We start from the raw sequence: 9,814 nt of genomic DNA, 5'->3' as shown, positions 1-9,814 counted from the left end.
TTATATTTGTTTATTTTATTTTTGTACACATGATTAACAGTAAGAAAATCCGGGTGTCTTTCAAAAGGTTTATTTTCCATTTTTTAGTGCATTTTATTAAAAACATGTCTTAAAAATGATTTTTTTTATATTTGTTTATTTTATAGTTTTTAGTTTTGACAGAAATTGTAACCGATTTATGACTGTTGCTACGAAATTGATATCCTGTCGAGTCAAAGAATATCTGAAAAGCCCGTAAAGTTATTTACTGAGTCAAAGAAGCTGTGAAAAATACGGAGTTTTATACAAATCCTGAGATACTGGGAGAGGCTACTGTAGGGTCACTAGAGGTCACTGCTGACCTACTGATCATGTAAGGTTGTATTGTCACCGGGATTGAGTAACCATGCACAAGTTCAAGTCCATCGGGCAAAGGGAACAGGTCGAAAATGGAGTTACAAAATTTGACGACAGACAGACATATACAGAAGTCAAGTTAAATAAAACCTTGCAAACAACAGCAAATATTCATTCATGAATAAAAAGACAGAGTATAGTTAACGGCTTAGTAAATACAAAGTCAGCCAGTGATAAAACAGCTAATTAGAGAATTGATAAATGAGAAGCCTTTAGTATATAAGCCATTGCCGAAACGTAGCTGATAAATAACATTTGATAAAATCTAAGACGGCTGGAACGACTCTCTTGTACTTTCTTTCACATCCCAAGAGGAGGGAGACTCAGGGCAGGCTAGGAATCCTGCCTGTGAAACGACCGCTCCTAAACTTTGCAGGATTGAAAAGCAGTCCTTAGCAAGGAAGGACACTGTAGCAGAGGTCCTGTACAAGAGCCTTGGGGAGAGAGAGAGAGAGAGAGAGAGAGAGAGAGAGAGAGAGAGAGAGAGAGAGAGAAGAGGCTTTGATCCGCTCTACTCTCTGGGGATTAGGATCGAAAACTTTAAGAGGTCTTCAAAGGACCGAAGAAAAGGACCAGACTCTTCTTCTCTCGGTCGTAAATACTGTAACTAGACGGACATTTTTCGTTTCCTCTTGCAAGGAGAGCAGAGGTTTGGGAAAGACGGAAAGAGGAATTATGCAAGAGCTGAAGTAAAACATATGTAATGAATACATTTTGTTCCTTTCTCCTTATCTATTATTAATTCTTATTCGTTGATTACCATTCATTAATCTTAATGAAATTTGTCTTAGAATGGGGAAATTATTAGCATACTAGCTTTGCACTCCTTAACTTACAGAATTTGAATGCAGGAAATTATGTACAATTTTTTTTTGCTGTATTTGAAGGCTGTCTGTCTCTGTCCGTCTCTAGCAGTTGCTGTTTACAGCTTAAATTTGCATTTGATTAAAATAATTCTTTCCCTGTTTATTATGAATTGGTCCCTGCAAATACAAACAATGTCTTTAATTAGTAACTGATATATATATATATATATATATATATATATATATATAATACATATATGTAGATATATATAATATATATATTTTCATATAAATAAAAAATATATATATATATATATATATATATATATATATATATATGTATATATATATATTTATATATAAATATAAATATATATAATATATATACAGTATATATATATATAAAATATATATATATATATATATATATAAATATATATATATATATAAAACATATATATATATATATATATATATATATATATATATAAATATATATATATATATATATAATATATATATATATTTATATATATATATATATTTATATATATATATATATATATATATATATATATATATATATATACACATATGTAGTATATATATAACACATATATATATATATATATATATAAATATATATATATATATATATATATATATATATTTATATAAATATATATATATATATATATATATATATATATATATATATATATATATATATATATATAATCTTATGGAAGGAGTCATGAAAACACCACACAGTCTAAAAGCTAATAACACGCCACCAGGTCCACCTAGTTCTCTCTCTCTCTCTCTCTCTCTCTCTCTCTCTCTCTCTCTCTCTCTCTCATTCCCTGACCCTTCCCCGGAATGCAGAAGTCCTTCAGCAGCGCTGGCAGCAGCGTCTTAGTGAAATGACCTGGCTAATTGCCTCTTGTATTCAACGGCGTTTCTCTCCCCGAGCAAATGCCTTCATTATGCAGCCTTCGGTCCAGGTCAGCCAGTAGTGAGTTTCTGAATGCTGGCGGTAAATTTTATTTTAAGCTTTCTGTAAAAACAATCTATTGCGCCGGCTTAGTCTGCCCGTCCGCACTTTATTCTGTCCGCACTTTTCCTGTCCGCCCCCCAGATCTTAAGAACTACGGTGGCTAGAGGGCTGCAAATTGGTATGTTGATCATCCACCCTCCAATCATCAAACATAGCTAATTGCAGCCCTGTAGCCTCAGTAGTTTTTATTTTATTTAAGGTTAAAGTTAGCCATAATCTTGCTACTGGCAACAATATAGGACACGCCACCACCGGGCCATGGTTAAAGTTTCATGGGCCGCAGCTCATACAGCATTATACCTAGAACACCGAAAGATGGATCTATTTTCGGTGGCCTTGATTATGCGATATACAGAAAAAACTTCGGCACATTTTTTACTTGCTGGATTTTAGAATGGATTTTAGAATGGAGGGATTTTGGAATGGAGGGATTTTGGAATGGAGGGATTGATTTTGGAATAGAGAGATTTTGGAATGGAGAGATTTTAGAATGGAGGGATTTTGGAATGGAGGGATTTTAGAATGGAGGGATTGATTTTGGAATGGAGAGATTTTAGAATGGAGGGATTTTAGAATGGAGGGATTTTTGAATGGAGGGATTTTGGAATGGAGGGATTTTAGAATGGAGGGAGGGATTTTGGAATGGAGGGATTTTAGAATGGAGGGATTGATTTTGGAATGGAGGGGTTTTGGAATGGAGAGATTTTAGAATGGAGGGATTTTTGAATGGAGGGATTTTGGAATGGAGGGATTTTAGAATGGAGGGATTGATTTTGGAATGGAGGGATTTTGGAATGGAGAGATTTTAGAATGGAGGGATTTTGGAATGGAGGGATTTTAGAATGGAGGGATTGATTTTGGAATGGAGGGATTTTGGAATGGAGAGATTTTAGAATGGAGGGATTTTTGAATGGAGGGATTTTGGAATGGAGGGTTCAGCGGAAAGGATTCCAGCCAATAGCCACGGACATGAGGGAAGGGAGTGAGGGAACGTAAGGAGGAAACGGAGAGAAGGAGAAGCTGAAATGAAGATAAAACAAAAAAATAAAACAAGGTAGAGTTAAGGAAAGGTGGAAACCTGCTGACTTGGACTGTAGAAATTACAAGCTCTGAAAATATATATAAACACATACATACATACATACACACACACATATATATATATACATGCATACATGAATAAATATAAATATATGTATATGTATATATATATGAATATATACATACATACACATACATACATACATATATACATATATATATATATAGTACATATATATATATATATATATATATATATATATATATATATATATATATATATATATATATATATATATATATATATATATATATATATATATATATATATATATATATATATATATATATATATATATATATAGATATATAAAGAGAGAGAGAGAGAGAGAGAGAGAGAGAGAGAGAGAGAGAGAGAGAGAATCACTGCTTAAAATCTCGATTTATTAATACGTTTTTGGAGACATATGTCGTTTCAAAGCGAAGATTATTTGCAGAAAAGATCGGCCAATGATAATATTCAATTTCATTCAGTAATACGTTCATGTGATGAATGATAAAAAACTGCAAATTTTTGTCTACGTATTGCAAGTAAAGAAAAATCTTGCAGATTAAAGGAAAATAAGCCTTGAAGTTAAACAAGTAATTCAACTGTTGATGTGAAGAAATGAGAAAATTCCTACTCTGAAATAAGACGATGAGCAGTTTCGACAGAAAGCGTTAAAGAAAAGTCTTCAGGATCCCTCCTTATTTCAACTTTGTTTCGACGAAGGATCCGGATGTCTTCAGGTTCCAGTCTTCCATCTGGATTAATGGCGGAGCTCTCTCTTCTCCGGGAGAAGCCCTCGAAGAATTCCGAGAGCAGAACGTACAGTAGTTCCGTCCCTTCGCAGGCTGGAACGGAGAGAGTCAGAGACAGAGAGAGCCAGGGAGGATTCCCAGTCTCAGAAGCTCTTTGTGGATCCATCCTGGAGCCATCTGGGGATATTTCGATCGAGCGGCATATCCTGAAACTAACCTTTTCTCAAGTGCTTTGAACTTCATAACGCAATGGCTATCAACATTGAGTTGTTGTACGAATTTGTTCTACTTGGAATCTTACTTAGATTACTGGCTACTCTTATACGAGATCGTTTTTCCTACTGCGGATCACACATTGCTGGACCGACTTTGGACGTCGGTTTACCTGTAATAAAGGAAATGGAACACGAGGGAATTATCACAACCTCCAACATTGGCGGCTGTTGGACAGGATGTTTTGGTGCCGCTGCCACTACTGGAATTGCTACTGTGATCTCCCTCGGGTTCGTGGCCTGGAAGAAATACTATCAGTACAAGAAGACCCTGAAAGACCTAGAGGACGAACTGCAAAAACTCAGAAAGGACAATGAATGTGTTGTTGCGGACTACATGGACCTTCAGGAGGATTTCAAGACCAAAGTCAAAGAATCCAACGCAGCAGCTAACGAGATGAATCGAAAAATACTAGCTCTGGTGGTCAAAGAAGAAAACCTTGAAACTGAGAATGAGTGTCTGCAAGGGAGATTATTAGATGCCCTTAACAGCAAGGAGGATATGCAGAGGATTTTGGAAGAAAAAGAACATCAGATCCAGGATTTGTTGACTAAGGAAGAGAAAATGAGGAAAGAAAAAGAGATTGCGGAAGAGAAATTAGAAAATGCCCTCTGTTGCGTGAACGATATGGAAAAGTTATGGAAAGAGGCTAAAGATACAAAGGTAGAAATTGAAAAGAGGTGGCAGCAGGAGGTACAGCACAAGGAGGAAGAGATCAAGAGGCTCAGGCAACAGGAAGATGACCTTCGAGAGGAACTCCAGAAGAAGGAGATGGACAATAAAAATTTATCAGTCCGAGTAAGGGAGCTGGAAATCCTCTTGAATGCACAGAAGGAACTTTTGAAAGAAAAGGAGAAGGCAGAAAAATATGCCAGAGAACGCCAGCAGAAGCAGGAAGAAGTGTTAAGGATGCAAGATAAACGCATATTGACGACGCTTCTGCACGGGATTGCTCAAAGGAACGTCGAGTTAGAACTCATAGCAAGGGAGGAGCATGAGGGCACAGAAACTGAAGGAGAGAAGCAGAATGAGAAGAGAGATTGCTTGACAAAGCAGTGGTCGGATCTAACTTGCATGGCTGAGGACATTATGTACGGACACAGGCCTTCTGAGGAAACAGCTGCGGATGCTAATCAAAACCACGACGTTGAGGGCCAAGTTCAAGAGGCAGTTTCAGACGAACATGATGGCGTATCAGATACGCAAGAATTAGGAGAAGGCACAGATCCTGGTGAGGAAAGTGACACTGATGAATCAGAGGAAGATGAAAATGAAGACTCAGAAGAAAGATCTGACAGTGAAGAGTCAGATGAAGATGAGAGCAAAGGCCCAGAGGAAAGATCTGACAGTGAAGAGTCAGATGAAAATGAGAGCGAAGGCTCAGAAGAAGACTGTGAAGAACTATTAATCGCAAAAAATGCAAGGAAATGGAGAAGAGGAAAGAAGGGAGGAAAGAAAAAAGGCCAGGAGAAGGAGGCTAAAAATGAAGCAGAAGTGATGATCCAATTGCTGATACAAAAGCTGGAGGACTTAAGGGCTGCCAAACTCTCCACTTACGACGACAAGTTTCACATCATGGGACACGTCGGAAAGCTGAGAACGCTGACGGGAGCAGAGAGGCTCGCTGAGATGGCACGAGTAAGGAAATGTTGCCTGCCAAATCTAAAGGAAAACCAGAAGAAGCTGGAAAAGAAACCAGAGGAGAAGAAAAAGGCCAGGAAGCATAAACCACTGTTTTTGTCTCCTCCTCAGCCAAACAAGGATAATAAGATGAAGAAGAATGCTACGCAGGATGCTGATTACAACAATCAAGCAATATATTTACCAGATTTTGTCCTGGAGAAAGATAGGAAAAAGAATAAGAAGAACAAGAAGGAGGCCAGAAAGGATAAACCACTGGCTCATCAAGGAATGTTTCCACCTGATTTTCCATGCGGTGATCTCTTTTTGGAGACCAAAGCTCGTGAAACGAAGGCCTATAGCCATTCCAAAAAGCCCCATCTGAAATTTGATGATCTTAACAAGTGGCAGAAAATGATTCTTAAACAAAGGATGGATGTTATCTTGAGATCATATGATCCTTACCAGGTTCTGCAATGCCCTCCATGGGCTAAGAAACATGATGTTCAGCTATTATACCAAAATTTTATCAAGGAGTGGATTGGAAAGTATGGAAGTTTCAATTTCTATGACAGGGAGGGCTACACGGATGTGGGCAATGTCCTAACACGAGTTACAAATTCGTATATAATGTTGGTGACTTCTATGAAGGAAAAAAGAGAGATAACGAACATTCTTCAAGAAATTCCATTTTGCTCATGGTCTGAGGCATGGGGTATTATGAAGAAGAGGGAAGGTTTACTGAAGAATGGTTCTGAGCCGGGACATTTGGCTGAACAAGAAAAGAGGATGGAAAATTCGTATCGGCTAACGAATGATCAATTTGAACAGATGCTCCTCCATAAAAATAATCCAATGATGAGGAAGGCACTAGAATTTTTGATGTACCAAGCCAAGCTCCAAAAACTAGCTCTAATGCCAAAAGATAAAGAATGTGTTCCTAAAGAATCAGAACCGGAAAATTCAAGAGAAGATTTAAACTAACTTTATGCTGTGACGTCTGCCTCTGAGGAAGGAAGCATTTGCTGACTGAGTGGTGACCAGGACTCAGTGGTACATGCGAGGAGGTTTCGGCTTCTGAAGCAGGAAGTGACCAGAAGGGTGCTCTCGATACAGTGGTAACCAAGAATTTGTGACAGAGGTAACACAAGTGAGGCAAAAGCACCTGTAGTATGGGTGTTCCGTGATCGGCTGCCAACCCTGTAGGTCAATCCAAGGTACAGCAGTGGAGTGCATGTTGCACAAGGTTTGCACATGACTTCCACAGGGTTCCCCCCACCCTGTGGCATGTGCTTCCACCCCCTTTGTGCTACATGCACTCCGCTGCCTTGCCTCGGTCTGACCTGCAAGGTCAGCAGCCAGTCACAGAGCCCCCTCAGTACAACGTGCTTGAGCCTCACCAGTGCCTCATGTACCACTTGGTGGCAGTCGACCTTGCACACTGAGCCAAGGTGAACCAGTGGGGTACATGTCTCTCAGGGTCCCACCCCCTGTGGAGCCTGCACTTCACAGCCTCACCTTTGTTTAGCCAATAAGGTCAGCAGCCAATAATGGAGCATCCTCACAATTAAGTGCTTGTGCCTCACCAGTGCCTCCTGTGCCATGTTGTGGCTGCTGACCTTGCTTGCTGAGCCAAGCACGTGATATTCAGAGGGCTCAGTGACTGGCTACTGACCTTGCAAGTCAAACCGAGGTGCAGCAGTGGAGTGCATGTTGCACAAGGTTTGCACATGATAACCACAGGGTTCCCCCACCCTGTGGCATGCACATCCCCCCTACTCCCCCACCCCCTTTGTGCTACATGCACTCCTCTGCCTTACCTCGGCCTGACCTGCAAGGTCAGCAGTCAGTCACTGAGCCCCCTCACTATCATGTGCTTGAGCCTCACCAGTGCCTAGTGTACCACGTGGTGGCTGACAACCTCGCATGCTGAGCCAAAGTGCAGCTATGGCCTGCACTTCACAGCCTCACCTATGTTTAGCCAATAACGTCAGCGGCCAGTAACGGATCATCCTCACAATTAGTGTTTGAGCCTCACCAGTGCCTCCTGCACCACGTGGTGGCTGCCGACTTTGCAAGCTGAGCCAAAATGCAGATGTGGGGTGCATGCCTCACAGGGTCCCACCCCCTGTGGGGCCTGCACTTCACAGCCTCACATTTGTTTAGCCAATAAGGTCAGCAGCCAATAATGGAGCAACCTCACAGTTAAGTGCTTGTGCCTCACCAGTGCCTCCTGTACCACGTGGTGGCTGCTGACTTTCCATGCTGAGCCAAAGTGGTGGCTGTCGACCTTTGTTTGCAAGCTGCAGCCAATGGAGCGCCTCACAATTAGGTGCCTCACCAGTTGTGTACCACATGGTGGGTGCCTGTCGACCGTGGTGGCTGTCGACCTTGCAAGCTGAGCCAGTGGTGCCAGTGCCTTGTGTGAGCCAGGTGCCAGTGCCGTGGTGGCTGTCGACCTTGCAAGCTGAGCCAAGGTGCCAGTGCCTTGTGTACCACGTGGTGGCTGTCGACCTTGCAAGCTGAGCCAAGGTGCCAGTGCCTCGTGTACCACGTGGTGGCTGTTGACCTTGCAAGCTGAGCCAAGGTGCCAGTGCCTCGTGTACCATGTGGTGGCTGTTGACCTTGCACGCTGAGCCAAGGTGCAGCTGTGTGGTGCATGCCTCACAGGGTCTCACCCCCTGTGGGGCCTGCACTTCACAGCCTCACCTTTGTTTAGCCAATAAGGTCAGCAGCCAATAATGGAGCATCCTCACAATTAGTGTTTGAGCCCCACAAGTGCCTCCTGCACCACATGGTGGCTGCCGACCTTGCAAGCTGAGCCAAAGTGCAGATGTGGGGTGCATGCCTCACAGGGTCCCACCCCCTGTGGGGCCTGCACTTCACAGCCTCACCTTTGTTTAGCCAATAAGGTCAGCAGCCAATAATGGAGCAACCTCACAATTAAGTGCTTGTGCGTCACCAGTGCCTCCTTTATCACGTGGTGGCTGTCGACCTTGCAAGCTGAGCCCAGGTGCACCTGTGGGGTGCATACATTAAAGGGTCCCACCCACTGTGGGGCCTGCACTTCACATCCTCACCTTTGTTTAGCCAATAAGATTGTCACCCAATGATGGAGAATCCCCACAATTAGGTTCTTGTGCCTCAGCAGTGCCTCCTGTACCACATGGTGGCTGCCGACCTTTCCGTCTAATCGAAGGTGCAGCAGCAGGGCCCATCTTGCTCAGGGTTCCCACATATTACATCACTGGGCTCTGGCTCTCTTTCCCTCAAAGGCTTACAGTTGTTTTCCCCTTTGTTGACACTGGACATTATTCTCATCAAGCCAATGGCGATTTGTGAACAGAAAAGTTCTTGCAAAAAAAGTACCAGTAGTGACCTCAGCTACTTGGTACAGATTAAGTCATAGATATTGACAATATATATAAATATATATATTCACACATATATATGTATATATATATATGCATAATATATATATATATATATATATATATATATATATATATATATATATATATATATATATATATATATGTATATGTATATGTATATAGATATGTAGTGATAACTAGGAATTCTGAATATTCTAAGTATTAATCAAAATAACGAGAGAGAGAGAGAGAGAGAGAGAGAGAGAGAGAGAGAGAGAGAGAGAGAGAGAGAGAGAGAGAGAGAGAGAGAGACCTTCCACTGTTAGACATTGATAGTCAAGAGAAGAAGGGAGAGAGAGATTTGGAAGAAACGAACAGAGAGAGAGAGAGAGAGAGAGAGAGAGAGAGAGAGAGAGAGAGAGAGAGAGAGAGAGAGAGAATTTCAA

General features: G+C 41.0%; 1 protein-coding gene across 2 annotated transcripts in view; it reads right to left on the bottom strand.

Annotated features, from left to right (window-relative positions):
• Positions 1-307: 307 nt before the first annotated feature.
• The window catches only part of LOC136834885 (uncharacterized), a 29,863-nt gene continuing 20,356 nt past the window's right edge, over positions 308-9,814 (bottom strand). For both annotated transcript variants that reach the window (XR_010851909.1, XM_067097703.1), the window contains one exon: positions 308-1,379. The gene's annotated coding sequence lies outside the window, so the exon portion shown is untranslated. The remainder of the gene's footprint in view (positions 1,380-9,814) is intronic.

This window comes from Macrobrachium rosenbergii, chromosome 54 (genome assembly GCF_040412425.1).
Source record: "Macrobrachium rosenbergii isolate ZJJX-2024 chromosome 54, ASM4041242v1, whole genome shotgun sequence".
NCBI classification, from domain to species: Eukaryota; Metazoa; Arthropoda; class Malacostraca; order Decapoda; family Palaemonidae; genus Macrobrachium; species Macrobrachium rosenbergii.
The sequence above is the reverse complement of the archived record's forward strand: the minus strand, read 5'-3'. Positions and strand labels throughout refer to the sequence as shown.